The sequence below is a fragment of the Antennarius striatus genome, chromosome 2 (assembly GCF_040054535.1).
Source record: "Antennarius striatus isolate MH-2024 chromosome 2, ASM4005453v1, whole genome shotgun sequence".
Taxonomy (NCBI): domain Eukaryota; kingdom Metazoa; phylum Chordata; class Actinopteri; order Lophiiformes; family Antennariidae; genus Antennarius; species Antennarius striatus.
In genome coordinates this window covers 8592283-8619426 of record NC_090777.1, presented here as the reverse complement: position 1 = coordinate 8619426, position 27144 = coordinate 8592283, and the positions used below count along the sequence as shown (strand labels likewise).

At 42.2% G+C, this 27144-nt stretch overlaps 1 protein-coding gene across 3 annotated transcripts in view; it reads left to right on the top strand.

Annotated features, from left to right (window-relative positions):
• Positions 1-636: 636 nt before the first annotated feature.
• Positions 637-27144, top strand: part of lamb2l (laminin, beta 2-like) — an 84039-nt gene continuing 57531 nt past the window's right edge. The window contains exons 1-2 of one of the 3 annotated variants that reach the window (XM_068328299.1): positions 637-904; positions 2215-2267. The gene's annotated coding sequence lies outside the window, so the exon portion shown is untranslated. Of the gene's footprint in view, positions 905-2214; positions 2268-18608; positions 18926-27144 lie in introns of those variants that run through there. The other 2 variants (XM_068328307.1, XM_068328291.1) reach the window with 2 other exon arrangements.

Genomic DNA, 27144 nt, shown 5'->3' with positions numbered 1-27144 from the left:
ACTCGCAAAGAAACATGTTTCAAGCATAAGCAATAAAGACCCATCTCCAAATATTTCCTGCTCAATCTTTTCTCCTTATGTTTATAAATATGTTATATCAATATACCAAAAGATTAAGTATTTATTTGTTTGTCCAACTTCTACTAAAATATTCCATCCACTCCATTTTTTGTAGACAGAAATGAGAGGATGAGCTCTTTTTCCACATATACAAGTCACGGGTATGCTGCAACCTATCCAGAGAGGTGTGTTGCGGATTCACGTGAAAGACAAACAACCATTCACGCACACTCACATCTACTTTCATTACTACACCTACTATTCTACTGCAACTACTTTAAATGATCTCCAGGTAAATTCCTTAATTTTATCATCAGCATCAGAAATAGAGGACATTTCAGAATCCCTACTTTTTTTTATTTTAATATGATGAATAAAGAAGTTGAATCAATACTTTTGCCGGATGTTTTTTTTTTATATACAGAAAAAGTACACTTCTTGAGCTTTTGTATGGGCTTCTGGCATCTCCTCAAAGGAGCTCCTCCGATCGTTCTTCCCCTGAACATCGGACTACGTGACTCCGCCCCTCCAGAGCCAGGCAAGGTAAGGCTCGGAAGTTCACGAGCGTGCAGATAAGAAGCAGGCCGCAGCTACTTGGACACCTTGTGCTCTGAGAAGTGAGAAGAAATTAGTGCAACCTGAAGGGACAGCGTGCTGAATGTTCACTACAAGAGCCCCACGGGCTTCTGTTTCCCAGGAAGATATCTGTCGGTGACGGCGTTCTGCTCCTCCTCCCGCGGGGCTTAGCCCGCAGCCCTACCGCTGTACACCGCTCATTCAGGTGGAGCCGCCTCCGCGTGCGAGGTGAAGAGACAGGCGGTAGAGACAGAGAACCACGGAGCAGGTGAGCCAGAGCTCCATCGTATTAACAACCTTTGCTAAAAGTTTTTCTCAGATGAAACCCAATCACTGCGGTGACGGGATTCATCACACAGAATCCCCACAGCAGTTTGTCCTGGGAACTTAATTTGAAACCTTCCTGAAACCTCGTGTTATTATTGTCACATTAGTATTTGGTCTAATTTGTCGCGCCTATTAACGCAATCTGGCAATTTCTTCTTGACGATGTTTGCTCGGTGACATGTTTACCTGAGCGACCACTCCTGCTCTGTTAGCCACATTAAAAGAAAGTGTTTTTGAGCGGTTTTTCCAAAATCAAGCAGCCTCGGGAAGTCGAGAAATGGTCGTATCACTTATGTAGACCAGTTCTCCCAGTGACACCAGCGGGTTAGTTATGGCTGGAAGTCTGATTTATGAGGCACTGTTGCTCACATTCCTACCAGATTAACCGCTAGCACAGATTAATGGAGATCACAGCTCATATTCACTGAGTTAAATCTGAGTAGTATAAATGTTGTTGCTGCAGGGGAGATCCAGAACAGAACATCCAGCGTTTGGTGACAATAGTTTCCCTGAAACGAGTGACATATAATGCATGTCTGTGACCTTGAAAAACAGATTTGTAATGAATGTTTTATGTGTCTGTATACCATAGGTTTCCGTGAATCTAGTGATACATAATATATATCCGTGACCTTGAAAAATGGATTAGTGTTTTATGTCAGTGCGTTTTTACATTCATTATTCCATTCAGGATTTTTCTTTAATACAGTGATGTCATATTGACATGTAGTTGTTTTTCCCATATTGTCAAGACAATTACAAGTGTTTGCATTTCAGTGTTCCCATGGTCATGATGCCATACGTGTATTGTAAAAGACACTATGAAATATTACACTAATTTTGAAAAGCTTCACATCCTGGTGTTGCCAGGATGTTAAACTTCTCAAAATTTGGGGTAGAAATCAGCTTAAACTAGCCTAGGGTAGAAAGAATTGGTCAACTTGTATTTGTACTTAATTGATCATTTGACGGTCTGACCCCTAATCTCAAGTCATCATCTTGATGATGTGTAAATTTTGTGCTGGTCTGGTTTGGTTAAAACACAGAAAACAACCATTTACTGTGAAGAAACAATATTTTTCTTTCTTAAATAAGTGGACTTGTTACTACTAACACAAATGGGATCCCTCCTGGACTTGTCGATCAAAATATCAGCATTTATTCTTGTGAACTGGGTGCCACATTTAGTTGACTACTCACAATTATGTCGACTATTAAAAGGGTCTAATTGTGAAAATTATTTTTTTTCAGGTCTCTACATATACCAAGTGGTCTTCCCTAACCAGACCAACTCCTAGAATCTGGTAAACAAACCATCAACAAATATTTGGAGTTTTAGGAATTCAAGGCCCCGACCAAATCAAAATGATCGGATTTTGCTAGAGTTGCCGTTTGTGACGTCACAAATGGAGCTCTGTGTCTGGATAGAGAGATTTACGATATTGATTGGTTGACATGCCCAAGGCCATCCCCGAGGGGGGGTTCGTTCAGGCTACGGTAACATTGTGTGGTAAGGTCCCAGCTCAGAGCTACACACTGGAAGTTCCTCACAAACTGTTGAAGTCAGCTAGCATTTGGCTAACTAGTTAGCCCCGCTCCAGTCAGGTGTGTGTGTGTGTGTGTACGGTTGGGGGGGGGGGGTCATGTTTAGGCTACGGTAGCGGTGTGTGATAATGACCTGGCTCAAAGCTGCACACTGAAAGTTCCTCACAAACTATTTAAGTCAGCTAGCATTTGGCTAACTAGTTAGCCCCACTTCAGTCGTGTGTGTGTGTGTGTGTGTGTGTAAGTGCCTGCTGCAGGCGTATCCTCATCGTTATACCAAACACAGCTGTGTGTGTCCACACCGCTCATAAACAAACAGTTTCAGCCTTTATTTACAGCCTAACAGATATTCACTGTCATCAATCGAGGGTTACACTCATAAAGCCAGGCAGAAATCAAGGGGTGAAATTATCACCCATTCCCAGCCTAGTGAGAGACAAAGGCTGGATACGTTCACACACACACACACACACACACACACACACACACACACACACACACACACACACACACACACACACACACACACACACACACACAACTTCCTCTTCTCCCAGTGTCGAAAAAAGTCGAGGCCAAACCAGAAATCTGACTGAGATAGAAGTGACTGACTCTGTATCCATTACAGGATCTAAAACCTCTGCATTTTCCTCACTGTAGAAAAAATAGGGACGTTGCCCACAGCCAGTTCATTATACAGTAATCAAGACTTACCCCTCCCATGTGTCATTGAGGCTGAGTAAGTTTCGCTCTCAGTGATCTCTCATTGTCCGTGACTATTGTCTGGAAACAGCTTTAATTACTTCCTGTCTATAAACATCTGTTGTTGTCGCCACTGATTTTTGTCCCATTTGCAAACACTGTGTGTTTTAAATTCTTCGCAATGTTAACCGGTGGTCTCAATAGGATCAGCCCAGGTAGTGTTTACGCAATGAACAACGGAGTCATGTATGGCTGAGTGAGAAATCAGTCAGCGCAGAGAAATCAAGAGTTCCTAACACGAGACAAACACGAGAAAAATGAGAGCGAAATACATAGTAATAAAGTTACTGAAAGTTAAAGTTCCAGACTGAACGCTAGTGCGCGTGTTTAAGTGGTTCATGCAAACAAAATGCACGTGAATGCGGGGGGGGAGGGAGGTATTGATAGAGGCAGCTCAGAGGGGGGTGGAGATGGGGAGCGGAAAGCCATGCCCCATTTGGTGGCGGAAGTGATTTTATCAATATTCAGTCAAAGATATTGAGGACCACGGATCACTTTGAGGATCACTTTGGGGAAGGACATTTCAAATACAGTGTAGTTGGACATCTGGCAGCTGAATGACATGAATTAAAAACCTTTAAAATCATTGAACACTAAATTAATAGTTGACATGTTTATTTTTATCTTGTTGCTCGAATGAAATATGCTTGTTGCTACAAGCATATTTGATTAGAGGTTTAATGAACAATAAAAATATTGAATATTAATTTCAGGAATGTGTATGTAGGACAACTCATTGGTCCAGGGGACAGGTGTTCTTGGATGGAGTAGCATAAAAATATGCTAGGTGAACATTGACTTGATTGATGAAGTACTGAAGGGTGTTCACAGAACTGACTACAGGTGTAATGCTTTGGTGTTCAGCATTAGTCTGCTGCTTAAACACTGTTATTTTCATTTAAATTACGCTGACGCCATTTGCGCAGAACAGTGATGTCATCTCGTCAAATGCAGCTTTATATAAAAAAAGCAACTTTTAATAATATCAACACCAACCATTTTCGCCATTTGTACATAGATACTATTTTTAGATGATATAAAAATGATTATTACAGTGTTTAGTGTTCATGTTTTTCATGAAAAGGGTAATTATTAATTTGAAACATCCACAATGTATACACTCGAAACAATCACAACATGGCTGAGAATATGATAGATCTGTGAACTGTGTAGAAGTGATACGAAGTGATACGAAGTGATACGAAGTGAGGAAATCTTACCGACTTTTTACTCTTGTCAATGGGCTAGAAGAACACAACATGTACACATTGAATACATTGTATTCATCACAAGTCTGGGAGTCATTGTGAGTTCATGCTTTATTGGTAGACTGAAATGAACTGAAATCAGTCAAGTGCCAAAGAAATGTACTTTAAACTGAGTTCCATTGATGATGATGAACTCATGTGTCAGTTTGCAGATTCTTCAATTTTGTCTGAAAGGCAGAATGAGCTCTTATACTGTTTGCACAGTGCAAACATACTGTACACTAGTATGCACTCTTTGGCTGGATAATCTTGAGATCAAAAGCCCTCCCTGAAGACTTCTTCAGGCTGTCGGCCACCTTCCTCTCAATCAGTGTGCCTTTGTTATCGGAGCTTCAGTCTGGGCCTCTGCAGGCTGAGACACTCGTAATCATATTCCCTGATATAAATCAACCCCTTGTTTGTAGCACGCTGATAACAAGGACTTATTTCTGCTGTACCTCCTCATCTTGTCTCTCCTGCCACTTTCTGCCTGTTCTGAATTATTTGGGTAATATACTGTATATTAAGGAGGCAAATAAAAGTATAAATGTGGCTCTGATTATATTTTCTTTTATCAACGCTGAAAAGGAGATAACATTTTCATATGGGTTTTGATTGTCAGCAGGATTACCGTAAAAATGCTTAGGCATGTAGCAAGAATGTGTCAAAAATTGAAGTGGAAGAGTTAAACTGATTGATTTCAGATTTTCACATTTTTTGTATATTGAGAATTTTTTTATACATATCTGTATTAGTAGTAGTAGAAAAGTAGTAGAAAATTAGTATTAAAAAGATTAAATAAAGCATACCTAATATCATTCTGTCAATTTTTCTCATGATTATACTTCATGAATGAACAATCTTCTTCTTGTCCTTTTGGCTTTTCCCTTCAGGGGTCGCCACAATGATTCAGTTTCCTCCATCTAACCCTGTCTTCTGCATTGTCTTCTCTCACACCAACTACCTTCATGTCCTCTTTCACAACATTCATAAACCTTTTCTTTGGTATTCCTCTTGGCCTCCTGCCTGGCAGTTGAAAACTCATCATGAATGAACAGTCTAATACAGTGATACCTCTACTTACGAGTGTCTCTACTTACGAAATTTTCTGCTTATGAAATTTTTCGGCAGGAGAATATTACCTCTAGTTACAAAAGAAATTTCGACTTATGTAATGTAAAAACACAATATCGGCTGATACTCGAATCTCCCACAGGTTCCTGAACGCAACATTCTCATAGCTGCTCTGCCATTGGCTATTACCTGTTACGTATCTTCCTGGCATCCCATTGGCTGAGAGGGATGCCACTCCACCTCTGTGTGGAGCTACATTAGTGCTTATAGAGTGTTCGGCACTCGACCCGTGAGGCAGTCTGATAGTTTTGTGCAAATACAATAACTTTGTGAGTACGTATTCGCTATGGACCCCAAGAAAGTGATGGAGAAAAGAGGAAAAGAAAAGACGAGGAAAAGAGTTTTTTTGTCCATACAAACAAAGCAAGAGATCATATAAAAGCATAAGAAAGGGATACGTTTGGTTGATCTCGCCAAAGAATATGGCCGAACTGCATCTACAATCGCCACATTATTAAAACAAAAGGGAGTTTAAGGCATTGCGTGGGTGGTTGGAGAAGTTCAAAAGGAGGACTGGAATTCACTCTGTTGTTTGGCATCGTGAGATAGGAGCGCATGAACCAAAGAGGGCAAAAAACAATGGGGACAGCTGTTAAAAGGTAAATGGCCGTCATTATTATTCTTTACTCTATTCCTTTTTTTTTAGGTTATGCACAACTCTCATTTATTGTGTAATAATCTACTAGTAACATGTATTTGTTACATGTTTTGATGCATTCTTATGCTTTATAAAACATTTATGTCAGAATTTTTGTGGTCTTGGAACGGATTAGGGCATTTGCATGGAAAACTCGTCTCTACTTACGTAATTTTCTACTTACGTATTTTCTTCCGGAACCAGTAAATTTCGTAAGTAGAGGTACCACTGTCCTGTAATATCAGATATTAGCCAGGCCACTGCTCCTTTCAATAGCAACTGTTGCAGCACAATTAATACAGCATCCACATAATGACGTGGTCAGGAATATTTTGAGGAGACCCGAATGATTATACATGTATATGAAGTTAACAGCCACACGGAGGCTATTAGTAGAATAAAGCATCTTGACAATTCCCCATATTCTCATTTGATTTCTGTTGAGTTCTCTGTTACATGCCTTTCTCTCCTACAGTATGAAGTACAATATTATGTAAGCAAATACAAAGTGCAGTATGTTGAAAGTTGTTCTCTGCATTTGGCCCATTCCTGAGGAACATTGTGCGTCCATTATGGCATCTGGGGATCAAGCTTGGATGAAGTTTCTTATACGAGGGTACATCAGCATGTAGACTAGAGGGACTGGCTCATACCATCAATCTTCCGATAAACAGAGGATGCTCTTTGACATGCAGCAAACTCCATACTGAACTCCCACCAGAGGTTGAGGACTAGTCAGCTCACTGTGATAATCTTTCTAAAATGATCTTTAGGTTCATTGTTTTGTTTGTTTATTTTTAAGTCTGATTGCGCCCAACCTTCATCTTCCTCACAAATGGCGAGGTGTTTTTTTCTAGGATTTCCTGATACTTGATGCAATCCATCTCACTCTCCACACATTATATGTTTCCAGCGTTTGAAAAGCAAAGCTGCCTCAGAGGATCACTGACCCAACACTACGTTTCATTGTAGGTAAAGAGATTTTTACAGCATTGGCTTCATTCTATCTTCTTTCCACCTTCCACTTATCATTGAGAGGAAGTGGTCCACCGTTTTCTGTTTGGCAAAATGGCAAGGATTCCTGATTATACCCATGCGAATGCTGTGATGGCATAATTTTAACTGTTGCCTTCAGTTAAAGTTTACCTGGTTTATTGAGCTGCAAATTTAGATTTATCTTGTCCTGTGAATTGTGAAACAGTGGTGTTTTGGAGTCCCAACTACTCCAAGCAATTGAAAATCATGGCTGTACTTCGTAGATTGACTTCATTGTTTTGTGTAATAGTTGACATCTGTTATGTGCACCTTGCTGAAAGATTTAAAAGTTATGGAAATAGTAATATTTCTTTTGCTTTAAGAAAAATGAATGAATGGAGGAGGGCAGCAGTGAAGGAAATGAGGAATGAAAGAAGGAATTAATTCTCCAGACAGTATTTTTGAGATTTCCTTTCGCTGTACAGTATGTAATGAATTGTTTGACACTATAATGAGATTAAATCCCTTGATGTGAGCAAGTTGATTTTGGGTGGTGGGCGGCACGGTGGCGCAGTAGGTAGCACTGTCGCCTTACAACACAGTGGTTCCGGCTTCGAGTCCCACTCTGTGCAGGGTTTGCATGCTCTCCCCTTGTCTGCATGGGCTCTCTCCCGGTTGTCCGGCTTCCTCCAACCTCCAAAAGTATACGCTTCAGGTTAATTGGCCAGTCCCAAATTACCCGTAGGAGTGAGTGTGTGCATGCATGGTTGTCTGTCTTTGTATGTGGCTCCATGCACTAGTGTCGTGCCCGGAGTGTCCCCTGCCTCACGCCCCATGGCAGCTAGGATTAGCTCCAGCTCCCTGTGACCCGCCACAGCGGATACAGCGGCAGAAAATGGATGGATGGATGGATTTGGGTGGTCTGTTTCAAATATAACTGTGGTCTTAATTGTTTGCTTGTGGAGTCAAAGGGACAGTAAAGTTAATTTTAAGTGACATTTAATATGTTATTAATCATTATGAAAAATAGAAGAAGAAATAAATTTTATATGTGTAGCATCATCTGTTTGGTCAAAAAAGCTTAAAATCTGCGCCGCAGCAGCTTCTGTATTCAGTGGTCACGTGGGCGCCATACGTCACTGGGGCCAAACATAGCTTAGCAGCCATAAGAAACAATACAATTCTAGACGTGATTAACACCACAAATATCATGGTTAGCTGCGAGGTGAACGGTTGTGTCAACAGAACAGCTAAAAGACGCGACTTTCAAATAAATTCACTGTGGAAGTAATAACAACACAGTCCAATAGTAATAAATGGCAGTTAGCTCAATGCTAACATAATATGGACAAGCCCATTGACGGGCTAGCATGTTAGCATTTTTAGTGAGATACCTTCCCAGAAGGTATTCTAAAGAACGGCAGGTCCTTGTCTTCTCGTCTTTTTGCTTTTCTGTTGATACAACTGTTCACCGCGCAGGTAACCATGATACTTTTGGTGTTAATCGCGTCTAGAATTGTATTGTTTCTTAGATAGTTACAGTATATAGATAGATATATACTTTATTAATCCCAGAGGAAATTGCGCATCTCCACTGCTCAGGCATAATGAACAAATACTGGCTGGGCTTGCACTAGGAGCTAGTATGACTAAGCCACTGTGGCTCAGTGTAAAAGTATTGAGTAAGCCACAAAAAGCCACACTTTGTGTCCAAGACAGTGGTGCAGCACGTGGACGACCAACGCTCTTCGCGGGGGGGGGGGGGGGGGGGGGGTGTGTGGGGACGTCCGAGGGGCCTTCCCCGGGAAATTTTTTAGAAAATGGGGTTGTTTTCCTGCATTCTGAGGGCAAAATCTTCTGTTCAGTTTACCTACAAAAATACACTAAAGTCAACAGTTCAAGCTGAACTATCTTTATTTCTGTCCTACTTTATGCAGGTATAAATGTCAGATTTGACAATTGAAAACTTGCATTCACTAAGTGAAGATACAGTCATACAAAATATTACTCAATTTTTACTTGTAAGTTTTACTTAGACTAGAAGACATTTTAACTTTGACCACCACCAACACCATCGGTATGCCATAGTTTATTTTATTTTATTTTTTTAAATTCAATAACATGATTTTTCATTTCAATTTAAAAAGGCATGAACAATAGCAAGCGAGGTGAATACACATTTACATGCATCGCTGGTTATTCCTGCTGGTCATAGAGATCAAAAGTCTAAGACTACAAAAAAGTATTGATAATATCTTTCATTTACCTTCTGATCGGTCTGTCACCATTCCTCCCCCCTTTCAGCATTCACCATTTGTTTATCAATGAGGACTTTAACACAAACTCTACTATAAAACACTGGATTCTTTTGATCGATCATCCTCGCGTTGTCTTACACCAATTCGCGGGTTCAGCTTGTAAAAAAACAATATTTTATTTCTCATTGGACGGAAGGATGTCATGACCCGAGTGCATATTTAATGATTGGAAGCGTTCGGGTCACTTCGGCTAAATTTTGTCGGCATGCGGAAATAGCGGCGCTATTTTCGCTAGCGGCGCTCGCTAGCGGAAGTACAGGCGCTAGCACCGTCCTCTGGCGGAAGTGGCGGCGCTAGCGCCGCTCGTTAAAGGAAATAGCGGCGCTAGCGCCGTTCGCTAGCATAAATAGCCTAACGGAAATAGCGAGCGCTGCTAGCGAGCGCCCCTCGCCAGCGGAAATAGCGGCGCTAGCGCCGCTCGCTAAAGGAAATAGCCTAGCGGAAATAGCGAGCGCCGTTAGCAAGCGAAAAAGTTTTAGCCTTTTTTTCGTAAAAATAAGAACGCCACTGTGGCTACACAGTCTAAAAACCTTGTAGCCAATCTGGAATTTGGCGAATGGCCAGCGCAAGCCCAGAGTAAGAGAAACATCCCCATATCATGATACTTGCACCACAATGCTTCACTTTCTTCAGAGTGTACTCTGTACAAACTGTCTGCGGCCCTTAGAGCCAAAGAGAACATTCTTACTCTCATCCATCCTCAAAATGTTTCTCCATTTCTCTTTTGGCCAATCAATGTGTTCTTTGGCAAATTGTATCCTCTTCAGCACATGTCTTTTTTTTAACAGTGAGACCTTGCAGGGGCTTCTTGCTGATAGATTAGCTTCACACAGGCGTCTTCTAATTGTCACAGTACTCACAGGTAACTTCAGACTGTCTTTGATCATCCTGGAGCTGATCATTGGCTGAGTTTTCACCATTCTGGCTATTCTTCAATCCATTCAAATGGTAGTCTTCCGTTTTCTGCCATGTCTCTCTGGTTTTGCTTTACATTTTAAAGCATTGGAGATCATTTTAGCTGAGCAGACCATCATTTTCCGCACTTCTTTATACTTTTTCCCTTCATTAATCAACATTTTAATCAAAGTACGTTTTTCTTCTGAGCAATGTCTGGAACAACCCATTTTTCTCAGGTTCTCAGAGAGAAATGCATGAGCAACATGTGCTGGCTTCATCCTTAAATAAGGGCCACCTGATTGACACCTATTTTTTCACAGATTGACTCAGGAGCATACATATCATGAATGTTGGCTCTGTTAGTTTTCTATGACCCTACTACAGCAACAGGTAAATTATTTGCCATGCAGTGATATAATTTGATATAATGTATATAATTTATATAATTTGACCAATGATCAACTTTTAAGGCAGGGGTGTCAATCTCATTTTCACTGAGAGCCACATCAGCATAATAGCTGTCCTCAAAGGGCCAGATGTAACTAATAAATGTAACTGAATGTAACTCAGTGTAATGTAAAATAAATGTAAAATCATATCATCATCGGATACTGAGGACGAGTTCCCTGTGAACTCACCTGCAGTTGTAATTATCCCGGATAATTACCACCTGATGTATGCAGAGGATGAGAGTTTGGACATCTAGAGACTCATCCCAGGTGTCTTCATCTGAAACACATTCTGACAGAGATATCCAACTAGTTATAATGTCCCGTTTTGGTTTACTGTGTGTATGGAAGAGTTAATCGCGCTACCGATGCTAACGCGCTCACCCGTCAATGGATTTTCCATATTATGTTAGCAGTGAGCTAGCCGCCATTCGTTACTGTTGGACTGTGTGAAACTAAAAACAATTCTAGTTTATATTAATATGTCTTGTATTTACGAATGAATAAGGATCAGTGCCTGACATGCTGTTTTTGTATATTTTCTTTCAGTTTCACAGATATTCTCAGTAAATTGACTTGTCTATCACTTTTGATATTGTTTACTTTTCGCGAGTGCCATAATCGTGTGATAATCTGGTCATAAAAACATTTATACAGTATCTCCAGTAGCTCCAGACATGAATTAATTATCCACTAAACCTTGGGAAATCTGAATAAATACTATGGGTTGTCCGAAAATGATCTTACCTTCAAATCTCTATGGAAATCCTCCAAGGTAAAATGCTCATGAGATTCTCGGATCTTTGGTCATTTTGACCGTTAATTCTTGCTTCCTTCGTAGCTTCCAAGAAGGTATTCTGAAGAAGAATAGGTCCTTGCCTTTTTGTTTATGTCCTGTTGTGTTGGTACAACCGTTCACCTCACAGGTAACCATGTTCTTTACCGGGTTTATGGCTTCGTTGATTGCACTATGTTCTAATGGCTGCCCTGAAAGATGAAGCGAAGTATGTTGCCAATGACGTATGACCGCCACGTGAGTGGTTACGGTAAGTGCTGCAGCGCAGATTTTAAGGTTTTTGACCAAAGGGGTGATGCTAGACATCTAAAACAATTTTTTTCTTCTATTTTTCATAATGATGAACAACATATATGTCACTTAAAAATAAGTTTACTGTCCTTTTAATGTTGAGTAAGATCATCAATCAAGGATCAAACTATCCAAGTGAATAATAAAACCCCCCACAAAGCACAAGTTAGGACATTAGCTTTCAAAACGTTTTTGTCAATGTTAAAATGGCTTAATTACTGCATTGTGGTAAATGTGCCTAAACATGGTTCAACAGTGTTGAATTTCAGCTTTAATATGAATAATAGTGTTGAATCAAGCTTCTAATCATTATGAAGACATTAAGAACAGACTCATGGGGATGACAGACTCATGGGGATGCACATACACAAGTATCACTGGAACCACTGGTCTAATGACACATTGGAACAGGCAACAGCAGCAGCTCTAAATATAGAATCACCTGTCTGTTGAGAGCAAACTTTCCCAGTTACCTAATCAGAATTATCTGATCTCATTTCAGGCCTGGCCTTATTTTACAATACTGTAGCAGCAGTGTCTCAATTCATAGCGTATTGTGTATTTGGTAGCTCTGTCCTTCATTTGATGTGAGCAGAGACTCACACACATAGTCAGGATAATGTTATTGAGTTCAAGGATGTGGGAGCCTTGGATTTTTTAGAATAGTGTCTCCAGATATATTGGTTTTGTCTGAGCTGAGTTCACAAGTTATAGTTGTGTCACTGAACTTTCAGCAGGTTTCCACTTATCTTTTTCTCGTGATCTTAAGTCTTTGCTCAAGGTTTCAGACGGCAGTCTTGATTTTTCCCCTTTTATATACGTTACCTATACTTAATTTTATTTAAAACAACCATATTTCATTTTTAAACCACCATAATGTTTTTTTAAAGGGACAGTAAAGTTAATTTTAAGTGAGATATGTTATTCAACATTGTGAAAAATAGAAGAAAAAATAAATTTTCTATGTGTAGCATCATCCCTTTGGTTAGAAAAGCTTAAAATCTGCGCCGCAGCAGCTTCCGCATCCTGTGCTCACGTGGGCGTCAAATGTCATTGATGACCAACTTAGCTTGGCAGCCATAGAAGACAATGCAATCCCAGACGCGATTAACTCTATAAATATAATGGTTACCTGCGAGGTGAACGGTTGTGTCAACAGAACATCAAGAAAACACAAAGACAAGGACCTATCCTTCTAAAGAATATCTTCTGGGAAGCTAGGAAGTAAATGGATAGCACGGATAAACTGGGTCAATATGACCAAGGATCCGAGGATCTGCCATGAGCACTTCACCTCGGATGATTTCCAAAGAGATTTGAAGGTAAGATCATTTTCGGACAACCCATATCAATCAATCAATCGAGTTTATTTATGTAGCGCTTAATCATGACAGCAGACATTTCAAAGCGCTTTAACAGACAGAGAAACCCAACTGAACCCTCCAGAGCAAGCATAAGCGACAGTGGCGGGGAAAAACTCCCTCCATGAGGAAGAAACTCCGGGCAGGACCCAGACTCTTTTGGGCGGCCATCCGCCTCGACCGGTTGGGTGGAAATGAAATCAAAGGAAGACAAGAACAGCATCAGAGAGAGAGAGACAGAGAGAGAGTGACAGATAGGCCAGATAGAGACAGAATAGTATTTATTCTGATTCCCAAGGTTTAGTGGAGAATTAATTGATGTCTGGAACTACTGGAGGTATTGTATAAATATTTTTATGACCAGAATATCACGCGATTATGGCACTCAAGAAAGTAAACATCAAAAGTGATAGACAGGTTATTTTACTGAGAAGATCTGTGGCACTGAAATAAAAACTGAAGACGAGTTCCCAGTGAACCCAGCTGGGGGTGTAATTATTCCATATAATTACGACCTGATGTACAAGGAGGATGAGAGTTTGGACATCTAGCGACTCATCCCAGGTGTCTTCATCTGAATCAGATTCTGACAGAGATATCCAACTAGTTATAATGTCCCATTTTGGTTAACTGTGTGTATGGAAAAGTTAATCGCACTACCGATGCCAAAGCGCTAGCCAGTCAATGGGATTTTCCATATTATGTTAGCATTGAGCTAGCCACCATTTGTTACTGTTGGACTGTGTGGATTAAAAACAACTCTATTTTGTATTTATATGTCTTGTATTTACTATTGTATAAGGATCAGTGCCTGACATGCTGTTTTTGTATGTTTTATTTCAGTGTCAGAGATCTTCTCAGTAAAATGACCTGTCTATCAGTTTTGATGTTTACTTTTCACGAGTGGCATAATTGCGCGATAATTTGGTCATAAAAACATTTATACAATAATGCCAGTAGTTCCAGACATGAATTAATTATCCACTAAACTTTGGGAATTCAGAATAAATACTATGAGTTGTCCGAAAATGATCTTACTTTCAAATCTCATTGGAAATCCTCTGAGGTAAAGTGCTCACGGCAGATCCTTGGATCCTCGGTCATATTACCCGGTTTATCCGTGCTCTCCATCTCCTTCCTATTTTCCCAGAAGGTATTCTAAAGAAGGATAGGTCCTTGTCTTTGTGTTTTCTTGATGTTCTGTTGACACAACCGTTCACCTCGCAGGTAACCATTATATTTATAGAGTTAATCGCGTCTTCTGTGGCTGCCAAGCTAAGTTGGTCGCCAATGACGTATGACGCCCACGTGATCACTGGATACGGAAGCTGCTGCGGCACAGATTTTAAGCTTTTCTGACCAAAGGGATGATGCTACACATGTAAAATTTATTTTTTCTACTATTTTTGATAATGATTAGTAGCATATACAGTCAGGTCCATAAATATTGGGACATCAACACTATGTTCATCTTTTTGGCCTTGTACACCACAAAGGATTTGAAATGACACAAACAAGATGCACTTTAAATGCAGACTTTCAGCTAATTTAAGGGTATTTACATCCAAGTCAGTTGAACAGTGTAGGAATTACAACAGTTTCTACATGTGCCTACACTTTTTAAGGTACCAAAAGTAATTGGACAAAATTAACAAGCATAAATCAAACTGTCACTTTTTAATATTTGGTTGCAAATCCTTTGCAGTCAATGACAGCCAGAAGTCTGGAACGCAGAGGCATCACCAGACGCTGGTTTTCCTTACTGGTGATGCTCTGCCAGGCCTCAAGTGCAACTGTCTTCAGTTCCATGCTTGTTCTTGGGGCTTTTTCCCTACAGTTTTCTCAGTAGCAAGTAAAATGCATGCTCAATTGGATTCAGGTCAGGTGATTGACTTGGCTATTCCATAACCTTCCACTTCTTTGCCTTAAAAAACTCTTTGGTGGCTTTCTGGTACAAGTTGATCTTTGCCCCCCCTTGCATAGGATGTTGTTCCAGAACTGTTGGCCTTTTTTAGATGTTTTTTGGTAAACTCTAATCTGGTCTTCCTGTTGTTGAGGCTCACCAATGATTTACATCTTGTGCATAAGCCTCTGTATTCACTCTGGTGAAGTCTTCTCTTGATTGTTGACTTTGACTGGAGAGTGTTCTTGATGTGGCCAACTGTTGTGAAGGGGTTTCTTTTCACCAGGGAAATAATTCTTCTGTCATCCACCACAGTCGTTTTCTGTGGTCTTCCGGGTCTTTTGGTGTTGCTGATCTCACTGGTGCGTTCTTTTTTTTAAGAATGTTCCAAACAGTTGATTTGGCCACACCTAATGTTTTTGCTATCTCTCTGGTGGGTTTGCTTTGCTTTTTCAGCCTAATGATGGCTTGCTTCACTGATAGTGACAGTTCTTTGGACCTCATATTGAGAGTTGACAGCAATTCGATTCCAAATGCAAACTTCAAATTAACTCTAAACCTTTTTTCTGCTTGTAAATGAGATAATGAGGGAATCGCACACACCTGGCCTTGGAACACAACTGGTCATGGAACACAACTGGCCATGGCACACACCTGGCCATGGAACAGCGGAGCAGCCAATTGTCCAATTACTTTTGGTACCTTAAAAAGTGGGAGGCGCATGTAGAAACTGTTATAATTCCCACACCGTTCACCTGATTTGGATGTAAATACCCTCAAATTAAAGCTGAAAGTCTGCACTGAAAGCATGTCTTGATTGTGTCATTTCAGATCCATTTTCTTGGTGTACAGAAAAGATGAAAATAGTGTTGGTGTCCCAGTATTTATGGACCTGACTGTATGTCACTTAAAATGGACTTTACTGTCCCTTTAAGGGAACATTTATAACCCATAATGTTGCAAAAGGTGTAAGTTACTGTGTTAGCTTTCCAAAAATAAAACTTCTGTTTCAGCACATATACAAGCAATTATAGAATCTTTAACTGTCTTCCCTCTAGCAGAGGTTAAAGGACACATCACCAGAGAGTGGTGAATGTGAAGCTTTTTTGTTCTCTCCTCGAGTTTTTCTTATATGTCTAGCCTGAATCATACACATGCATGCACATCACTCACATACACACAACATTCACAAGCCAGGTTCACAGGCCTGTCCAGAGCCTTTTCTGTGTCTCTTTACTCACCATAAGACACATCCTTTTTTTTTTGGCTAACAAGTGCTGACAAGTATGAAGCAGCAAAATTCCCATGGTCAGTTCCAGTCAAATAACTAGTGAAAGTCCACTGAGTTAAACCAAAGCTAATTCCTGGGGTCACCGCATATTGCCTAAAAAGTATCAAAACACAAATTCTGGTCTACCTGCCAATGGTTTGATAACTAAAGATAATTGCCAACCAAATGACTGGATTAGATTTGATCGTGTTTAAACAAAAGTTATAAACAGGTACTCATATTTACTTGACTTTCTAATATAAAAAGCCAGACTGTTTTTACACTCTAATGTGTTGTCTATAATTTTTTCTATTCACTCTTCTTATTTAATTAGACTTAAAGAAGTGTAACCTAGTGAGAGTAGACATTGAGGAACAATTAAAGCATGCCACCTCCAGTGTGTAGATTCAAAACGTGGTCAGTGTATGGTTTTTAGGAGAATTTGTGTAATATTTGTCTATTACTGCAACTAGTGACAATTTATTTGTTTCTGTCAGGGAAATATGGAGTTTTTCTGTGTTCAACTGAAAACGTTCATTCATTTATTCATGGGGAGCTGGAGCCTATCCTAGCTGTCTTAGGGCTGGAGGCGGGGCAAACTTCGGGCGTGACGCCAACCATGTACGCTCACACTCAAACACTACGGACCATTTTGAACAGCTAATTAAACTGAAGCGCATGTTTTTAGAGGTGGGAGGAAGCCAGAGAGAACTCACGCAGACACTGGGAGAACATGCAAACTCCGCGCAGAACGGGACTCGAACCCGGAACCAGCTTGGTGTGCGGCGACATCTCTACCCACTGTGCCACCATGCCGGCCTCATCTAATAACAATGGTGCTGAAATCAATGCTGAAGGTTTGACGTAGAACAAATACAAGAAAAGTAATTACAGTATTTCCGCACTATAAGGTGCACCTTCAATGAATGGCCTATTTTAAAACTGTTTTCACATAAGACGCGCTGGATTATAAGGTGCACTGTTGGTTTTGAGAAAATTAAAGGCTTTTAGGTGTGCCTTATACTGTGGAAATACTGTAATATCCTCATCAGATTGCCTGAGGCCCCGTCCACAGGATGACAGATTTTTTTGAAAACGCAACTTTTTAAAAACACATCGAAAACGATTCGCGTCCATACGACAGCGTTTTCAAAAAAAATCTCCGTCCACACGTAAACGCACCAGTGCGTTTTCGAAGACGGCTATAAGCATGCCAAACCATGTGGTGGCAGTATTGAGTCAAATTTTATCCAATAGGAATCCTCCGTGTTTTGTTGTCACAACACACTGGCCCATTAATTTGACGTCACAGCGTTTTTCGTTGCAGGCGTCAGCGTTTTTAAAAAGTTGCGGATACACCGTCCACACGAGTTGCGTTTTCGTTCCGGATATCTGCGTTGTCATGTGGACGGAAGGCGTAAACGCAACAAAAAAGTGGCGTTTCCAAAAAGTTCCGGCATCGTGTGGACGGGGCCTTAGAATGCTTTATTTCTGCCTCAGATGCGGGTCGCCCTCATTTTCTTTACAAAAAAACCCATCTGATGAGAATTTGACTTCAAGAATGCAGAAAGTGTATGAAGTGAATGAAAATCATTCTGTTAGGAATTATAAATTCAATATTTATCTTTCCACTGGGGAAAGATTTTTCACAGTCGTGAAAGCTCATCAGTTACCCCATGGAGTACCCCAATCACACCCGACAAAGTACTGGCCTACTTTACCCCAGAAACTCAAAATATCTTTCTGTCACCATGACTGCTTTCTTTTTCACTGACATGTTTTACTTTCCTCTCTCTCTCTCTCGCTCTCTCCCGCTCTCCCTCCCCATCTCTATCCCTCTCTTGCTCTTCACCAGAGTCCACAAGAAAGGGTGGTGCATTCCAAAAGCCTGGAGACCATTCACCAATGGCCCACTAAGTGAAAAAAAATTAGAATAAGAATGGCTGTCCATACAGTGACGAGCTGGGGGGAGTGACAAAGGGCTAAATGGGGCGGGGAAGAAGTGTGTGTGTGTGTGTGTGTGTGTGTCTGTGTGTGTGTGTGTGTGTGTGTATGTGTGTCTGTGTGTGTGCTCGCTCTGCTCTTATTGGTCTGCGACATTCCCTCTGTTTTCAAATTGCTGAAATCAGTTTTCAAACTTTTTTTTTACACAGGTTGGCACACATACAGACCACACATGTGCATGCATGCGTTAATACACACATTGGTGTCTGGGACTGACGCACAAGTACACTCAGACAAGGAATACACACACACACACACACACACACACACACACACACACAGACCCACACACAGTCCTACAAAATCAACCAGCAGAGACAACGTGAGTGAGTCTGACTGCTCAGTGCAGAGGAGGGTGAGATGAACTGGCTTTGTGAGTATTGAGTTGGAATCAGCTACTGTTAATGCTGGGTTGATGATGATCTCCTGTTTCTGATCAGATGTCTTTTTATCGGATCACAGTGATTAAAATGTAACTTTGTGCCTCTTTAGATAGTATGTGGCTAAACTGCAAACTCATTGAAGAATGTTGCTGTTAAAATATAACAAGTACTTTGTAGTTTAACTGAGTTATGGCTTAGGGTTAGGGTTTTTTACATCCTCGGTATGATTATTTCATTCATGATCACTCTCCTTCGTGTCTCTGGATGTTTCTTTTAGAATATGATTTGTTTTTAAAATCCAAGGAATCACAAGCAAATTTGACAATTCAAAAAATGAAAGGTGGGATTAATCAAACTTTCTATCTTTAAGCTTTTCAACTCTTTTGGATTTTGCTAGGTATGGTTCTTTGGATTTTTTTTTGCACTTGCTTAATACTTGACAAACTGCCATATGAGTGTGTGGGAGTGTGGAGCAGGTGCCAGAGAAGGGATAATGCAAATCTGGAGCTAAATCCCTGAAAAAATCACTATCAGTGATTTTCCTAAACAAATCTTATAATGATAGACTGTTAGGATCAGTACCATAACAAGAACATTTTCAATTTCTGAGACTTCTTGATATTCTTTTGTCAACACTCTTTAACATGGATTGATGGGATCGATGGATGGGTAGATGGATAGATTATTGAAAAATTGTCAGTCTGACCTCCTAAATGTTGCTTTGTTCTAGCAAAAACATAAACTGAGCACGGTAATCTTTTTTTCTTCAAGAAATCATTGTTCTTTAGAGCCGTGGCTGCAGCCAGTAGGGGATATTGTCCCAGGTGAAGATCCCTATCTGGTATCTGAAGAGAAGCAACGTCTGGGGCTGTTATGCAGGAGAACCTTGACATACAAGTTTAATTTGTTCTGTGACTAAGCTGGTATGTCAATCTACTCATATCTCAAACAAAGTTGCCTCATTTAAAATAACTAAAATACTTTTCATCCATTCCGGTGTTGTATAAAAGTCCCAAATATATATACGTAAAAAGGCATATTTTTTATAAACCAATAGACATAGACATGCATATTTTACTTGTGCATAATTTAAGTCCACGTTGCACTGGCTATCCACTGGAATAGGCTTCAGCAACCCCAGTGACCCACACAGCGCAAGAAAATGGATGGTTGATAACGTATGAAAAGAAACGCAATAGTCATGAGCATACATTATCCACGTCTTCACTCTGCGGACAGCACGTGGGAAAGAACAAGATGCAGTCTCAACTGGAGTTGTACCCGTCCACCAACTAGCAACGGTGTCCCGAAGAAAGATGCGTAACTTTAATTTCTGCTCATATCTTGAACAATAATCTTGAACAATTCACCTCATCGTGGATTTTTAGTAGGTAGTCACGTGATACCGTATGCGCATTCTATTAGCTTACTGCATCTGGAAGTGCGCTGCGATCCATGACACTAAATTGCTTTCAACAGTTTATTAAAGTGTGGAAAAAGGTAAAACAGATAGCAAGTGGCTTAATATCATCATGGGAAAGATTCATAAATGTTTAAATTACCGTAAATAATCAGTTTGTCGCTATATCACAGCATCGTTTTTACGGGTGGTTCCTTGGACGCATCAGCCACAGGTAATGAGGGATCACTGTACTTGATTTCTCATTCTTTGCAACATAAAACGTCGTGACACAAATTATATTTTGCTTACTAACTTCTGGTACAAATAGAAATCTTACTCATCTTATGTAGTGTAACTCATGACTTACCAAATTTCCGATTGTGTTGTTAAAGCATTTAAACAAAATGTCTGAATTATGGTGGTTGTCAATGTTCTCAATAATTTTTCATGTGTGTGGCCATACACACAAGCTTCCTGAACACAATGAGGACCACTGTGAGCAACATCAGATGTGCACGCTGTGGCCACACACCAGTATTACACTTGTTCAAAACCTCGGATCACAGCAAGTTACATGGCTTATTAAAAGAACCAAATTACAGCAGCAATTTTCACGAGTTTACTTTTATTATAAGTGATTTAACCCACTTGAAATGAAAAAGACAAAAATCTTGTTATCCATGAAATGTGTAGTATGTTATATGTGAGGGTCCTGATTTGGCCATGGGAAGAGTACTGCTTTGGCTGATAAGGTCCAGTTGTGGTCTGGCTTAGGGTCCTGTTCAGGAAGAAATTATACATGTACACCTTTTCAGACATCACATTTTGTTCATATTATAACACAATATGTGCTGTTGCTTGTGATACATTGTGAATTCCTGTAACTCTTTTTCTTTAAAATACCATCCATCTATCTTCAACCACTTATCCGGGGCCGGGTCGAGGGGTCAACAGTCTCAGCAGGAATGCCCATACTTCCCTCTCCCCGGACACCTCCTCCTGCTCCTCCGGGGGGAGCCCAAGGCGTTCCTAGGCCAGCTGAGAGATTTAGTCCCTCCAGCGTGTCCTAGGTCTCTTCTAGGTAGGACATGACCGGAACAGATCCCCAGGGAGGCGTCCAGGAGGCATCCGGAACAGATGCCCGAGCCACCTCAGCTGGCTCCGATCGAAGTGGAGGAGAAGCGGCTCTACTCCGAGCTCCTCCCTGGTGACTGAGCTCCTCACCCTAGGGTGCGCCAAACCACTCTCCGAAGGAAACTAATTTCAGCCACTTGTATCCGGGATCTTGTCCTTTCGGTCATGACCCAAAGCTCATGACCATAGGTGAGAGTAGGAACGTAGATTGACCGGTAAATCGAGAGCTTCGTCTTGCGACTCCTTCTTCACCACGACAGACCTATACAGCGACTGCATCACTGCAGAGGCTGCACCGATCCGTCTGTCAATCTCATGCTCCATCCTTCCCTCATTTGTGAACAAGACCCCAAGATACTTAAACTCCTCCACTTGGGGCAAAGACTCTCCACCGACCTGAAGAGTGCACATCACCCTTTTCCGGTCGAGAACTAGGGCCTCTGATTTAGAGGTGCTAATCCTCATCCCACTCGCGTCACTTACTTACTTATGCCTTACACCCCTGCTGGGGTATAGACCGTCGACAAGGGACCTCCAGAGTACACGGTCACTGGCGTTCTTTTCTATCTGCGACCAGGTGCATCCCAGTCTCTTGGTGTCTGCCTGGAGATCCCGCCACCAGGTGTTTTTGGGCCGGCCTTTGTTTCTCTTCCCCTGAGGGTTCCAGGTCAGAGCCTGTCTGGTGGTGTTTGACTCTGGTTTGCGTAGTGTGTGCCCGATCCATCTCCATCTTCTTTGTCCAATTTCATCTGCTGCTGGGAGTTGTTGTGTCTTCGTCCAGAGATCGTTGTTGCTGATCTTGTCTGGCCAGTTGATTTTCAAGATTCTTCTGAGACATTTGTTTGTGAAGTTTGCAGTTTATTTACTGTCCACTTTGTGGTTCTCCATGTCTCCGCCCCATAGAGTAAAACGGATTTGACATTGGAGTTAAATATTCTGATTTTGGTTGCTAGCTGTATCTCTCTAGAGTGCCAGATGTTCCTGGGAAGTAGAAATGATGTTCTTGCCTTGCCTATCATAGCTTTCACATCAGCATCCGTACCTCCTTGACTGCTGATGCTACTCCCCAAGTGGGTGAAGGACTCTACTTCTAACAAGGTGTCTCCTAGAGTGATTGGTTGAGTGCTGGTTGTGTTTATCCTCATGCTTTTTGTTTTTCCCTCATGGATGATACCCATGTTGCTTTGTGTATCCTCTTATGGGGGAAGATGCTGCCTCCGATAACAAGCTTGTTAAGTGCGCAGATATCCATGAACTTCTCTCCGTTTTCACTCGTTTCTCCAACCCATGTGTTCCCATCACCTCTTCATATCCGATTTGCATTAAAGTAACCCATAAGGATGGTGATATCCTTCTCTGGATATTTGTCCAGTATGTTTTGAAGTCTGTCGTAGAACTCCTCTTTTTCTTCTTCTTTACTGTCGTTCGTTGGAGCGTAGGATGACATTCATCTTTATCTTTTCCTGTGAAGTTCTGAACGATGCTGTGATGATCCTTGATCCATAGGCCTCCCATTCTATTAGTGCTCTCTGTGCGGCTCTTGATAGCATGAGAGCTACCCCTTCTGTATGTGGGGCACCGTCATCTTCATGGCCTGAGTAAAGCAGCAGTTCTCCACTCATTAGTCTTTTCTAACCCGATTGTGTCCATCTTGCGTCACTAATTCCCAGAAGTACAAGATTGTAGTTTTTCATCTCTTGTGATATTTGGAAGGTTTTCCCTGCTTGGTACATTGTTCTCACATTCCATGTTCCGATGGTAATGTTCTTCCTGGTTGAGAGAAGGATGGTCGGTACTGCGGCTTCCAGGGGCTCCTGGCTTTCATCACACAACGTCATGTGTGTTCGAACTGAAGGGCTCCTCTCTTCCAGGCCTGTGTCCCCTGTTGGTTTTCTTGTCGGCGTTTCTGTAACTGCAAGTGTTTTACAGGGTGGGGTTGGTAGCCCCATGCCCAACCCCCAACCTGGAGGACCAGGTTCTGCTTTTCGTCCGACCTCTACTCTAAAACCTGCCCGGCATGGTTGCATCTATTGGGGGTATAACCCCCTCCGGTATAGCCTTCAGAGTCATGGAGGCACACAAGCCTCACCACCACGGCAATGTAGCAGCACAGGGCACACTCAGCCGCAAACCGTTCCAGTGCACGCTGAAGTTCCAGGTTTGATGAGGCCAACAGGACAACATCATCTTCAAATAGCAGAGATGAAATCCTTTGGTCCCCAAATCGGACTCCCTCCGGATACTGGCTGCGCCTAGAAATCCCGTCCATCAAGATTGTGAACAGAACTGGTGATAGAGGGCAGTCCACCCGGAGTCCAACATGCACCTGGAACAGGTCTGACTTACTGCTGGCAATGCGAACCAAGCTCTGGCTTTGGTCATACACCAGACAGCCCTCGGCAAAGTGCCCCGAACCACATACTCCCAAAGTATTCCCCACAAGATACCACGAGGGACACGAGAGTGATACCCCTATATTTGGAACACACCCTCCGGTCCCCCTTTTTGGAAAGAGGGACCACAGCCCCAATCTGCCAATCCAGAGGTACTGTCCCTGACTGCCATGCGATGTTAGAAGCACCTCCTGAAGCACCGAATGGTTTGCCAGAATTTCTTCTAAGCTAACTGATAGTCTTCCTCCATAGCATCACCGAACTCCTCCCAGACCCGAGTTTCTGCCTCTGCGACTACTCGAGCTGCAGTACGCCTGGCCTGCCTGTACCTGTCAGCTGCCTTTGGAGTCCCACAACTCAACAAGATTTGATAAGACTCCTTCTTCAGCTTGATGCCATCCCTTACTTCTGGTGTCCACCACCGGGATCTGGGGTTGCCGCTGCAACAGGCACCAGAGACCTTCCGACCACAGTTACGAGCAGCCGCTGCAGCAATGGAGGTGGAGAACATGGTCCACCCACACTCAATGTCCCCAGCCTCCTGCGGGATCTGGGAGAAGCTCTCCCGGAGGTGGGTGTTTAAAACCTCACTGACAGAGGGTTCTGCCAGATGTTCCCAAATGACTCTCAAAACATGTTTGGGCCTGCCGAGTCTCTCCGGCCCCCTGCTCTGCCAGCTGATCAAGCTCACCACCAGGTGGTGATCAGTTAACAGTTCTGTCCCTGTCTTCACCCGAGTGTCCAACACACGTGGTCGAAGGGCTGATGATACGACAACAAAGGCCTAGGGTGTCCTGGTGCCATGTGCACTCATGGACATCCCTGTGGTTCAACAAGATGTTCGTTATGGACAAACTGTGACTAGCACAGAAGTCCAACAGAACATCACTCCTGTTCAGATCGGGGAGGCTGTTCACCCCAATCACCCCTTTCAAGGTCTCACTGTCATTGCCCACGTGAGTGTTGAAGTCCCCAAGGAGAAAAATGGAGTCCCCAGTCGAAGCACTATTCAGTACCCCTCCCAGGGACTCCAAGAAGGCCGGGTATTCCACACTGCCATGTGGCCCATAGGCCGGAACGACAGTGAGACATATATCCCCAACCCAAAGGCGCAGGGTCGCGACCCTCTCGTTCACCGGGGTGAACTCCAACATATGATGGCTGAGCTGTGGGGCTACAAGCAAGCCCACACCAGCCTGCCGCCTTTCATCTTGGACAACACCAGAAAAGTGGAGAATACAGCCCCTCTCAAGGGTTTGGGTTCCAAAACCCAAGCTTTGGGTGGAGGTGAGCCCAACTGTATCTAGTCAGTACCTCTCAACCTCCCTCACAAGGTCTGGCTCCTTTCCCCCCAGCGAGGTAACTTTCCATGTCCCTAGAACTAGACTCTTTGTCTGGGTATTTGTCTAGCCCCATGTTGACGACTGCCACCCAATCCACACTGCACCCATCCTATACAGTCTCCTCGGCGGGTCGTGAGTCCACCTGAGGTTTGGCCCACGGCGTCCGTTCAGGCTGGGCCCGGCTACCAGGCGCTCGCATACGAGCCCCAACACCGGGTCTGGCTCCTGGGTGGGGCTCCGGTCGTGCTATACCGGGCGACGTCACGGTCCTTGATGTTTTTCTTGCCAGAGGGGTCTTTGTACTGCTCTTTGTCTGGCCTGTCACCCAGGATCTGTTTGCCAAGGGAGACCCTTGCAGGAGCATAAAGCCCCTGACAACATATCTTTTGAGATCATTCGGGCATTCAAACTCCCCCACCATGATAAGGTGGCAGCTCTCGGAGGGGTCTTTAAAATACCTAATTACAGTAATATAAATATCAGTAGAATATGCACAAATCTGACTTTAATTTTACCTAATTTTACACGATGTTGTACACTTTGTCCAGGCTAATGGCTGCATCTGCTTCTTGCTTTGACTTTTCTCACTGGAAAATCTCACCCAGTTTCACTGCTTTTTCTTTTACAGTAATACCTTGCACATTCGTGCATCATCATGCGCGGCTTCACTTCTTTGCTGATTTTTTTAGTAGTTGGTCACGTGATAACGTAAATGCATTGTGTTGGCTGACGGCATCCGGAAGTGCGCTGCCTTCTATGAGTCTCGGAACGCAGCGCACCTCCGTGAGACACGAGTGCTTTAAACAGGCTTGATGTGGGAAAAGGTAATACAGATAGAAGGTGGTTTAATATCAGTATGGGGAGGGTTCAAAAATATTTAAATTCCCATAAATAATGAAATAAATTGTCGCTATATCATGGAATTTTGCATGTGCGGGTGGTCCCTGGAATGCATTAACTGCGAGTAACAAGGGATCATTGTATTTGCATAAACTCCGACAGCCATTCCACCTTAAAAGAACCGCATTTCTTTTTTACTTTGACTTGGTGAGTGGATGTGTCGCTGCATGTTCGTTTTGCCATGATATGGGTTAGCATTTGTGTCGCACTGTCGTCAGCTAGCTAACCTGCAGGACGCACATGCAGCACCGTCAATGCTTGGATTGGCTGCGTAGCATCAGTGTACCTTATCGCGTCACTGGCTGGACACCTGTCAGTCACCGAATTACAATGCAAAATGGTACAGAAAAAAGTATTACTGGTCTAATTTATTAGATTAGATTAAGACTAATATTAGATATCATTTAATATGTTTATCTTGAATTTTATTTAATGCGCTACATAGATTTTCTTGTGCGCTGAGAATGTGTGAGCAGTGTGCAATTACGCAGGTGCACAGCTTCGAGGGAACATTGGTGGTTGGATATTTGTATTGTTCCACATCCGATTTTCTGTTTTTGGGGTGAACATACATGGAAGATTTTTTAACATCAGCGGTAAGCTTATGTACAACATATGTCACATGAATAAAAAAGTTGAAACTAATGGTAGCTTACAGGAAGCTGGAATACAGCTGATTCAGGCTGTTTTTCAGTCTAAACCAGTGGCTCTTAACCTGGCTTCGATTGAACCCTAGGGGTTTGGTGAGTCAGTCTCAGGGGTTCGGCAGAGACAGAGGTCAAGACAAAACACTCGACACGATGTGTTGGGTGTTTTTGACGAACCTCCACAAATCACTGTGTACGTTTGACACATCGTGTCAATTCACACACCCCTTAGCCATCACTGGCTGCAGGTGATCACGCTACATCGATTAGCCTACCTGTGCTACATGGGATTTTGCACACTCAGTCATTGATTTATGCCTGTCATGATGGTACGTCATCTGATTGCTTTCTTAGTATTTTAATTCATAGTAACTATGTTGAGCAAAAAAA